Source organism: Chiloscyllium punctatum, chromosome 20, assembly GCF_047496795.1.
Source record: "Chiloscyllium punctatum isolate Juve2018m chromosome 20, sChiPun1.3, whole genome shotgun sequence".
NCBI classification, from domain to species: Eukaryota; Metazoa; Chordata; class Chondrichthyes; order Orectolobiformes; family Hemiscylliidae; genus Chiloscyllium; species Chiloscyllium punctatum.
In genome coordinates this window covers 81,273,540-81,282,402 of record NC_092758.1, presented here as the reverse complement: position 1 = coordinate 81,282,402, position 8,863 = coordinate 81,273,540, and positions in this window count along the sequence as shown.

Here is an 8,863-nt window from a genome sequence, read left to right as displayed (position 1 = left end):
TACCCACTACGTGTGTGAGTGAGGTTTTTCAACACTGGCACTGTCGAAGATAGATAAACATGATTTGTGCGAGTCATGTTAAATACTTACGAGGTATGGTCTTGATTAGTGGGACTTAAAAATGAATTCATTTTCTGGCATTTCTCCATTCTTTAATGTTGGCAGTACTGAGTATGTGTAGTTTGCCAGCTCATTTAGAACCTTTGCTGGAATTTTCACATGAATTTTTACATGATAGTGCATTTGTTGTAATCCACAAATTAATTTTTGGCTTTGTATTGCATTCTGCGGGAAACCACTCTGACATTTTGTTCCCAGCTATTTTCTTTTTAACTATGGGAAAAGACACCGTACTCATTAACATTCAATGTGCTGGCTCTGGTTTACCCCTTCAGCTTTCTTTCTCCTATCAGATGACTTTCCCTTCTCCCTTGCAGACTGTTGCAGAGGCATGGTTCCCACCGACCCTTTCAGACCTCACCTAGCCAGACGGCTCTTCACGGTGAGTGCAGGGATTCAGCCATAAGGGGCATCACGATGAGCACCACCATTCTCCTCAGACATCCATGTGCTCACTTTTTCCTGCAGGGATGATTGGATGGGGGTCAGGAGGTATGAGCCCTGATCAAGGTTCCTGCTCCTGGTCTCCAGGACACTGGAACTACTCGTCCTGCCACTTTGTTTAATGTTGGCTCTGTCAACACAGACAGTGCGTCACACCAGAAGTTTTTCTCCTTTTTATGGGTGAGTCTACCAATGGGGAGAAATCGTAACTTTTAAGACCACTATTTGCGATTGCCTATTGCAAGCATTCCGGCACTAAATATCCATTCTGAAAGCAAAGTTATGACCTATCAATAAAATGCTGCATCAGCTAAGTTTGAAATTATATTTGCTGACTGGTGCAACTTACCATCCATCGCAGATCTGACCCACAGAAATTTCTCAAACACACTCATTGCATAATACAAGTCAATTTTAAAACGGACATACTTTATTCATTAATACCACACATTAATGTAATAATATATTTCAGTCATTTGTGTTTTAAGCAGGACGTGTGGAGTCAAGGGTCACACTTGGCTGAAGATCTCAAATGGTTAAACTCACAAGCGCAAGCCAATCACATTGGAAAATTTCTGAAGTTTCCTCAAACAGGATGTGGTGGAAGGCAAAATGAATTTCAGCTGTTGTTTGAAGGGCTGTCACAGGCAGAAAATCTGTAGCTGAAATGTTTGGTAGGAACATCTTTCAGATAAAGCATATGAGAAAAGTGGAGGAGTTGAACAAGAGAGGTTGAGAAAACAGGATACTGACTGGCAAGCTCTCTTAATGCATGTCATTTGCAGCAGTTCTCCTGTAACTGAGTACATTTCACCCCTGACTAGTGCTGGGGATGTTTGGCAGCCTGCTTGTCATTAGAGACAGACTGACAAAATCACCGGTATTTTTGCTGACTTCCAAGTACAGCAAATGCGCACCAAGTTTTATTTAATAGCAGTGGCCCCTCCATGTCACTGCTAATCCAATCCTCGCCTGAGTCCTAGGATATAATGCGTGTGAGCTTAGACAGTGAATATAAGTACAATAAATACTTGCATTTATTTAGCACCTTTCACAATTTGCAAGTGTTTTTCAGCTAACTGAGTGCCGAACTGTTGCAATGCCGAAAACACAGTAAGCGAATATCTACATAGATTTTTTTTCCCACAAATAGTAATGAGATAAAGACTAGGCAATCTAGTTTAGTGACATTGATTAAGAAGTAAATATTGGTCAAGATGCCAAACAGAAGCGTAAACATACAAGGTTCGATTTCCCCTGAGATGGAGAGTGACTCTACCATGGCAAAATGGCGAGAAGGAGCCAGGAGTCAATCAAGTCAAGGTCCACTACTGAACCTGGCATCTGTCATCTTCATGGGAATATGACTGGGGTTGGGTTGCTTTTCATGTATTTGTGGCTCCTGGAGGAAACTGATCATGTAATTGACCAGGTATCTCCACTGAAATGGGTTTTGGAATCCCTGGAGTGTGGAATCCCAAGTGTGGACATTAGAGCAGGTAAGAACAAGTCTGTTCTTAGTGCATGTCTTTTAGATAGCCAGGTTACCCTTTTAGAGAGTATGGTGCTGGAAAAACACAACAGGTCTGCACGGTGGCTCAGTGGTTAGCACTGCTGCCTCACAGCACCAGGGTCCCAGATTCGATTCCAGCCTTGGGTGACTGTCTGTGTGGAGTTTGCACATTCTCCCCTTGTCTGTGTGGATTTCCTCCGGGTGCTCCGGTTTCCTCCCACAAGTCCAAAGATGTGCAGGTCAGGTGAATTAGTCATGCTAAGTTGCCCATAGTGTTAGGTGCATTAGCCAGAGGGAAATGGGACTGGGTGGGTTACTCCTCGGAAGGTTGGTGTGGGCTTGTTGGACTGAAGGGTCTGTTTTCACACTGTAGGGAATCTAATCTAATCTAAAGGTCAGGCAGCATCTGAGGAGCAGGAGAATTGACATTTCCTGATGAAAGGGCCTCATTCCTGATGAAAGGCTGATGCCCAAAACTTCAATTCTCCTGCTCCTCAGATGCTGCCCAACCTGCGGGCTTTTCCAGCACCACACTCTCGACTCTGATCTCCAGCATCTCCAGTCCTCACTTACCCCTTTGGAGAGTTGAAGTGCCCATGTGGATGTGATCCCAGGACACTTTGAGGGTGGAACCCAGAGATACTTTTGGGGATGGTCAGGTGCCCTATGATTCTGTTAACTGTGGAGAAGCCGATACACAAATCATACGTAAATCCCTTGGAGTTGTCTAACATGTCAAGACCTGTCAACAACTGTTAACAAATGTTGACCTGTCATGAGTTTTCAATAAGTGTAGCTATATCAAGGAATGCCAAGAAGCATCTTCAAGTGTCGACCTGTCATAAAGTGGCAGCAAGTGTCAACTTCTGAAGGTCTCAAAGTATGTACTCATGTGTGACAGAGCTTTTCTCAATTGATTGTAATCTACAACTTAGAACTTTATATCAGAGAACTATGATGTTTTTTTCTATTTGCATGGGTACTTCTAGACATTTTTTTATTCATTGATGGGATTGTGGGTGTCTCTGGCTAGACCAGCCTTTATTGGCCATCCCTAATTGCTTTTGAAAAGCTGGTGTTGATCAGTCTTTGTGAACTGCTACAGTCTTTGGGATGTAGGGGCACACATGGTGCCGTTAGGAAAGGGAGTTCCAGGATTTTTACCCAGTGATATCACTTAATAGTTATTTTTATCCAAATCAGGATAGTAGTGGCTTCAAGGGGAACTGGCAAATGGTAGTGTTCCCAGATGTTTGTCCTTCTAGATGGCAGAGGTTGTGGGTTTGGAAGGTGCTGTGTAAAGCGCCTTGGTGAATTCTTGTGTATCTCGAAGATACTGCACACTGCTGCCACTGTGTGTCAGTGGTGGAGGGAGTGAATGAGCAAGAGGAGGTGACAATCAGGTGTGTTTTTATTGGTCTTGGACGGTGTTGAGCTTCCTGAGTTGTGCAACTATCCAGCGTACCCAATACATTGACATGGTCATGTAGGGGAAAAGAGTGGCGGGTGGAAGTAGCTCTTAATTTGAATAGGGTTTGAGGGGCCATGGTGATGGGTAGAGGGCATTTGGTTTCATGGGTTGGCATGGGTGAGGCATGGAAAGTGTGTGGAAGTGAGGAGTAGTGAAATGGTGTGCATTGTGAGAGTTGGAGGGGTGTTTATATTTCTTTCTTTTGGTGGAGATAAGGCTCCCTTTGGGATTGTGAAAAGGCATAAAAAGTGCATAAATTCATTAATTGCAAAGTTATTAATAAAATGTTGAAAAATTGTGGCATTAAATACAATATTCCTGTTATTCCAGAGTGCCTGGTTCTATAAAACTATTATAGGATTTGTGCTGCGTGACTGATTTTCCAAACTGTCATTCTCATAATGGTGGGCCTTTTAATGGAAAGCTCCATCTGCATATTGAAATGTTTGTTGATGAAAGGCTTTTTTTTTAACCTGTTAGAGTGAAATGTTTGTTGACATAAAGGATTAGCTGAAGTTAAGGTTTCTAACAGTTCTGCACCCCCAACCTGGGAAAGAAAAATTGGGGTCATAAAATCAGAATTTTTTTTTGAGCAAGAGTCCATTTGTTCCATGTGTTTGTACTAGCTCGTAAACAGTGATCCAGTCCAGAGTCCCTTTCCAGCTCTTTGTCCACAGCTATAGCATGTCAAAGGCTTATTTCAGCATATTTTCAAAATTTAATTTTGGTTTCTGCCACTGCCACTGCCACCCTCTTAGTCACTAAGTTCCAGAACTCCCTCACTTTCTGGGTGAGAGGATTCCTGCTCAACTCTCCTCTAATTCTTCTCCCAATGGCTTTCAATCTATGGAGCCTGGGTATTGAGCTCTCTCAAGGGCCGTAGGACCTTCCTAACCACTCTATATAGGCCCCTCATAGCTTTGTGTACTTTAACATTAGATCTCCCCTCAGTCTCAGTTCCAAATAAAACAACACCAGCTTAACCAATTTTTCATCCAGCTAAAATTCTTTATTCCTGGCAACATATGCACAAATCTCATCTGAATCCTTTCACATGCAATCACGGGACAATCATTTCTTCCTGTGAACAGAACTGTATACAGCACTCCTGCTATATTTCTATATGGTTTAGGTGTTACATGTCTGCTTATACATTCTATATGTAGGCTAATAACATATCTCTGTACTTACTTACCATTTTATTGACCTTTAACATGCATTCTAAGCTTCAGGATCCCACCATTTATGGTATATCTTCGACTTGTTTGACTTCCTGAAAATACAATTCTTCACCTTTCATCAAATTGTTTTCCTTTTGACATTTTTCTGCCTACTTGACCAGTCTACACCTTTCTTCCACACCATGAACTTCATGACTAATCGCCTAAAAGCTTCTTAATTATGTCCCCTTTATTTAAGTCAAAATGATTGATTTGTATAATGAAAAACAAGGAATCCCACACCAATTCCTGCAGAACTCCACTGGAAACAGCCTTCTTGTCACACAAAAACCCATCGACTTCTACTGTTTGCTTTCTGCCAATCTTGAAGACAACTTGTCATATCCTGTGGGCTCTAACATTTCTGAGATATGGTCAAAGGCTCCTAAAATCCACATCAAGGCTACCCAAGTCAACTTTCCTTGCTGCTTCCTACAAGAATTCAGTCAAGTTCAGAAATGGGACATTTCCATTATTTGGTGGATTTTACAACTCTGCAGTCAATGACAGTGGGAAAATTATTCAGGTCTGTGATTGGAGGAGCTGATAGCTTGGGTGAGACACTGTTTTTCCTCCAATCACACATTTTGCCTCTGCCACACTGGTTGCTCCAGCTCCTCCAATCACAGGTTCTCTCTCTGCTGTCCCTGATGCTCTTCCAGAGATGGGATCTGTGATTGGAGGAACAGTTCAGGGTGGGCAAAATGGAGCAGAGTTGGAACATCTATTCTGGATGAAGCGTATTTAGCGAAGGGGAGAGAAGAAGGATTCAGCAACATTATCATCATTATTATCATATCTGAGAGAGGGAAAAAGAGGATTCAGCAGCTACTCTTGATTTTTTTTTAACATGAAGCTTGGAAGACAGGATATCGGAAAGTCAACAATCTATCCTCCCCTCAGGATTATAACCCTGACTGGAGTTTACTCTGGAGGTCATTATCTCTCCCTCTTTCTCTCTCTTTCCTTCCCCACCCCCTCTGCCTGTTGGTTGCCATAACGGCCTCTCTGCTAAATCTCTCTGCTTCTTCCTTCTCCACCTTTCGCACTAGCTCCTCTGTACACTGACATTCGGAGAATATGCTGAAGATGGATCCCATCGTTGTCCGTATTGATACCTATTAAGGTGATCCGGTTGGCCTATCTGATGTTGTCCGTGGTCACCTTCTTTGGCAGCCTCTTTGTCAGCGTCCTGGAGGGGATTGTCCATTAACTGAGGGCTGTTGGGTGCAACTGTGGCCTCAGGAACATGGTGAAGGATTGGAGAGGATGCTCCTACATGTGTATTTCTTAACTACATCCCTTGTAAAGCGATACCCTTTATGAACGGAATTTTTAATTTTTCTGTGTAGTTTCATTGTCTCTCTCTCTCTCCCTCTCCTCCTCCTCCCTGCTCTCTCCTCCTCCTCCCACTCTCTCTCCTCCTCCTCCCCATTCTCTCCCCTCCTCCCCACTCTCTCTCCTCCTCCCTTTCTCTCCATTTGGTTCGTGTTTTAATGTGTACTTAATTTCTTGTCCCAAAATAAAAGTCAGCCTTTTTATCTTAGGCTGTTCTCGTCCCTGCAGGTTAATCAGACACAGTCCATGCTGACTCTCCTTGACTAATCTGTGCCTTTCTGATGACAGGAGTTTATCAGTGGTCTGACAGTCCAATAGAGGCAAAGGCAGTAAAAGCCTTAGTAAAGGTGATGCTACATGGCACTGTAAAATCCTTTGAAATAATATCCAGTGTCTTGCTTTTCATTGCTGACCTTGCTCGCCATTAGAGCATTAAACATATTTCCAGCCTCGCTAATGAGAATGGATTTGAAGGTACTCTTGGAAAATATTATCAGGGATACGGTCACCTCCTTAGAATCCCAACAGCGTGGCAACAGGCCATTCAGCCCAACAAGTATATGCTAACTGTCTGAAGAGCCTCCCACCCAGACTCATTCCCCTACTCTATCCCTGTAATTCCATCTTTGGACTGCAGGAGGGAACTGGAGCACCTGGAGGAAACTCACGCAGACACGGTGAGAATGTGCAAATTCCATACAGACAATCACCTGAGGCTGGAATTGAACCCAGGTCCTTGGCGCTATGAGGCAGCAGTGCTAACTACTGTGCCACGCCACCTATGCTGAAAGCACTAAATGCAAGGCTATTATGACCATCAATGTGGGTTATGTTCTAATGATAAATGTACTATTGATTCAGTTACTGCGAAAGCAACAACGTGGGGGTGACCATTCACGAGAAAATGAACTGGGCTAGCTGTATAAATACATTGGCTATAAGAGCAGGTCAGAGGCTAGGAATACTGCAATGAGCAATTCACCTCTTAGCTCCCTAAAACCTGTTGTGGCACAAGTCAGGATTCAGATGGAATGCTCCTCATTTGCTTGGATGAGTGCAGCCCTAACAGAAATATTGAAGCTTGACACATTCCAGACAAAGCAGCTGACTTCATTGACAATGATGCCCACGTCCCACATAGGAGGCATGTCCAAAAGGGTAAGTCAGGCAAATCCACAAATATTCAGACCACCCTCATCACCACCACTCAGTAGCAGCAGTGCGCACCATACTCCTTAGACTCCACCTTCAAACCCAATGACCACTTGGGACCTAAAAAGGACAAAGACAGCAGATATTTGGCAACACCACACCCCATTCTTATTTGGAAATATATCACCATTCCTACAGTGTTGTTGGATTGGAATGCTGGAACTCTCTCCCTAAAGGCATTGTGGGTGTGTGATGATCCAATACACTGCAGTGGTTCAGGAAGGCAGGTCACTACCTCCTTCTTAAGAGCAACTAGCAATGGGCAATGAATGCTGGCCCAGACTATGATGTCAGATCCAATGAGTCAAGGAGAAAAATGATTTTTAAAAATATCTAAATAACCAATTATGTTGTCTCTCAGAATTTTTCTGAATGATTTGCCCACCTTTGAAATTTGCCTGACTTACCCTTTTGGACATGCCTCCTTTGTGGGTCGTGGGCATCATTGGCAAGGTCAGTGGTGCCCACTGCAGTGATTGTTCTGAGATCAGCCAGGTGGACCTCATAGAATATGAGTTCTTGATTGGGGCTATTAACATTGTCCAGTCAGGGAGTCCTGGCTGACAGATAGAGGCGAGTCCTGGACCAGGCTGGCATTAGAGGTGAGTCCCGGAGGCAAGTCACAAACAGAATGCCGGTGGGTGGAGGTGGGTCCAGGGGAGCCAAGGCTAGCCCGGGGAGGCTAGTCCTGGTCTGGAGGCCATTGTGGGGAGGGGAGTCCCGGACAGCATTCTGCAGCAGGTATGGGTGTCCCAGACTGGAGGCCAGTACAGGGAGGGGAGTCCCAGACTGGAGGCCAGTACAGGGAGGGGAATCCCAGACTGGAGGCCAGTACAGGGAGGGGAGTCCTGGAGTGGAGGCTGGTGTGGGGACAGGAGTTCCAGACTGGAGGCCGGTGTGGGGAGGGGAATTCAGGACTGGAGGCTGAAGCAGGGAGGTAAGACCCAGGTTAAATGCTGTAGCAGGGACGGGTGTCCCAGACTGGATGCTGTTGCAGAGGGATGAGGCCTTGGTTATTGAAGCCCAGTGTGATCCGGAGGCTCAGTGCTGGCACAGACTGGGGTGAAAGAGACTACAATCCAAGTCCTCTTTTCCCCTTTTTATTCTTATTCTGAGCTTTTATTTATTATTCTTTCAATCTTGTACCAAACTTTTAAGTTTCTGTACCTAGGTATCTTATACCCAAGATAGCGCCATAAGCAATGACATCACAAACGTTTCACTGCACTCATTTGAGCACATGTAACAATAAAGCTCATTCACTTCAATAAACAGGAGTGTCAGACATTCTGCTTACTCTGGGTGCCAGCTCTGAGCTAGGTGTGTCAGTGTCATGTCCTATGCGTATGTAAGTCAAAGATGACTGGTGATGGGATACTGCCCTTCATGAAGTTATTTCAGTGATGACAAGAGTGGAACTCTAGCTTGGTCCACAGCAAAACCCCAAAACAAAGCCAATTCTTTGCCAAATGGTTCAAATTTTCTTGAGGATCCAGACTGGCAGGCCATTGTAGTTGCTGCCAGCATGCAAACTTGAGACAGCAA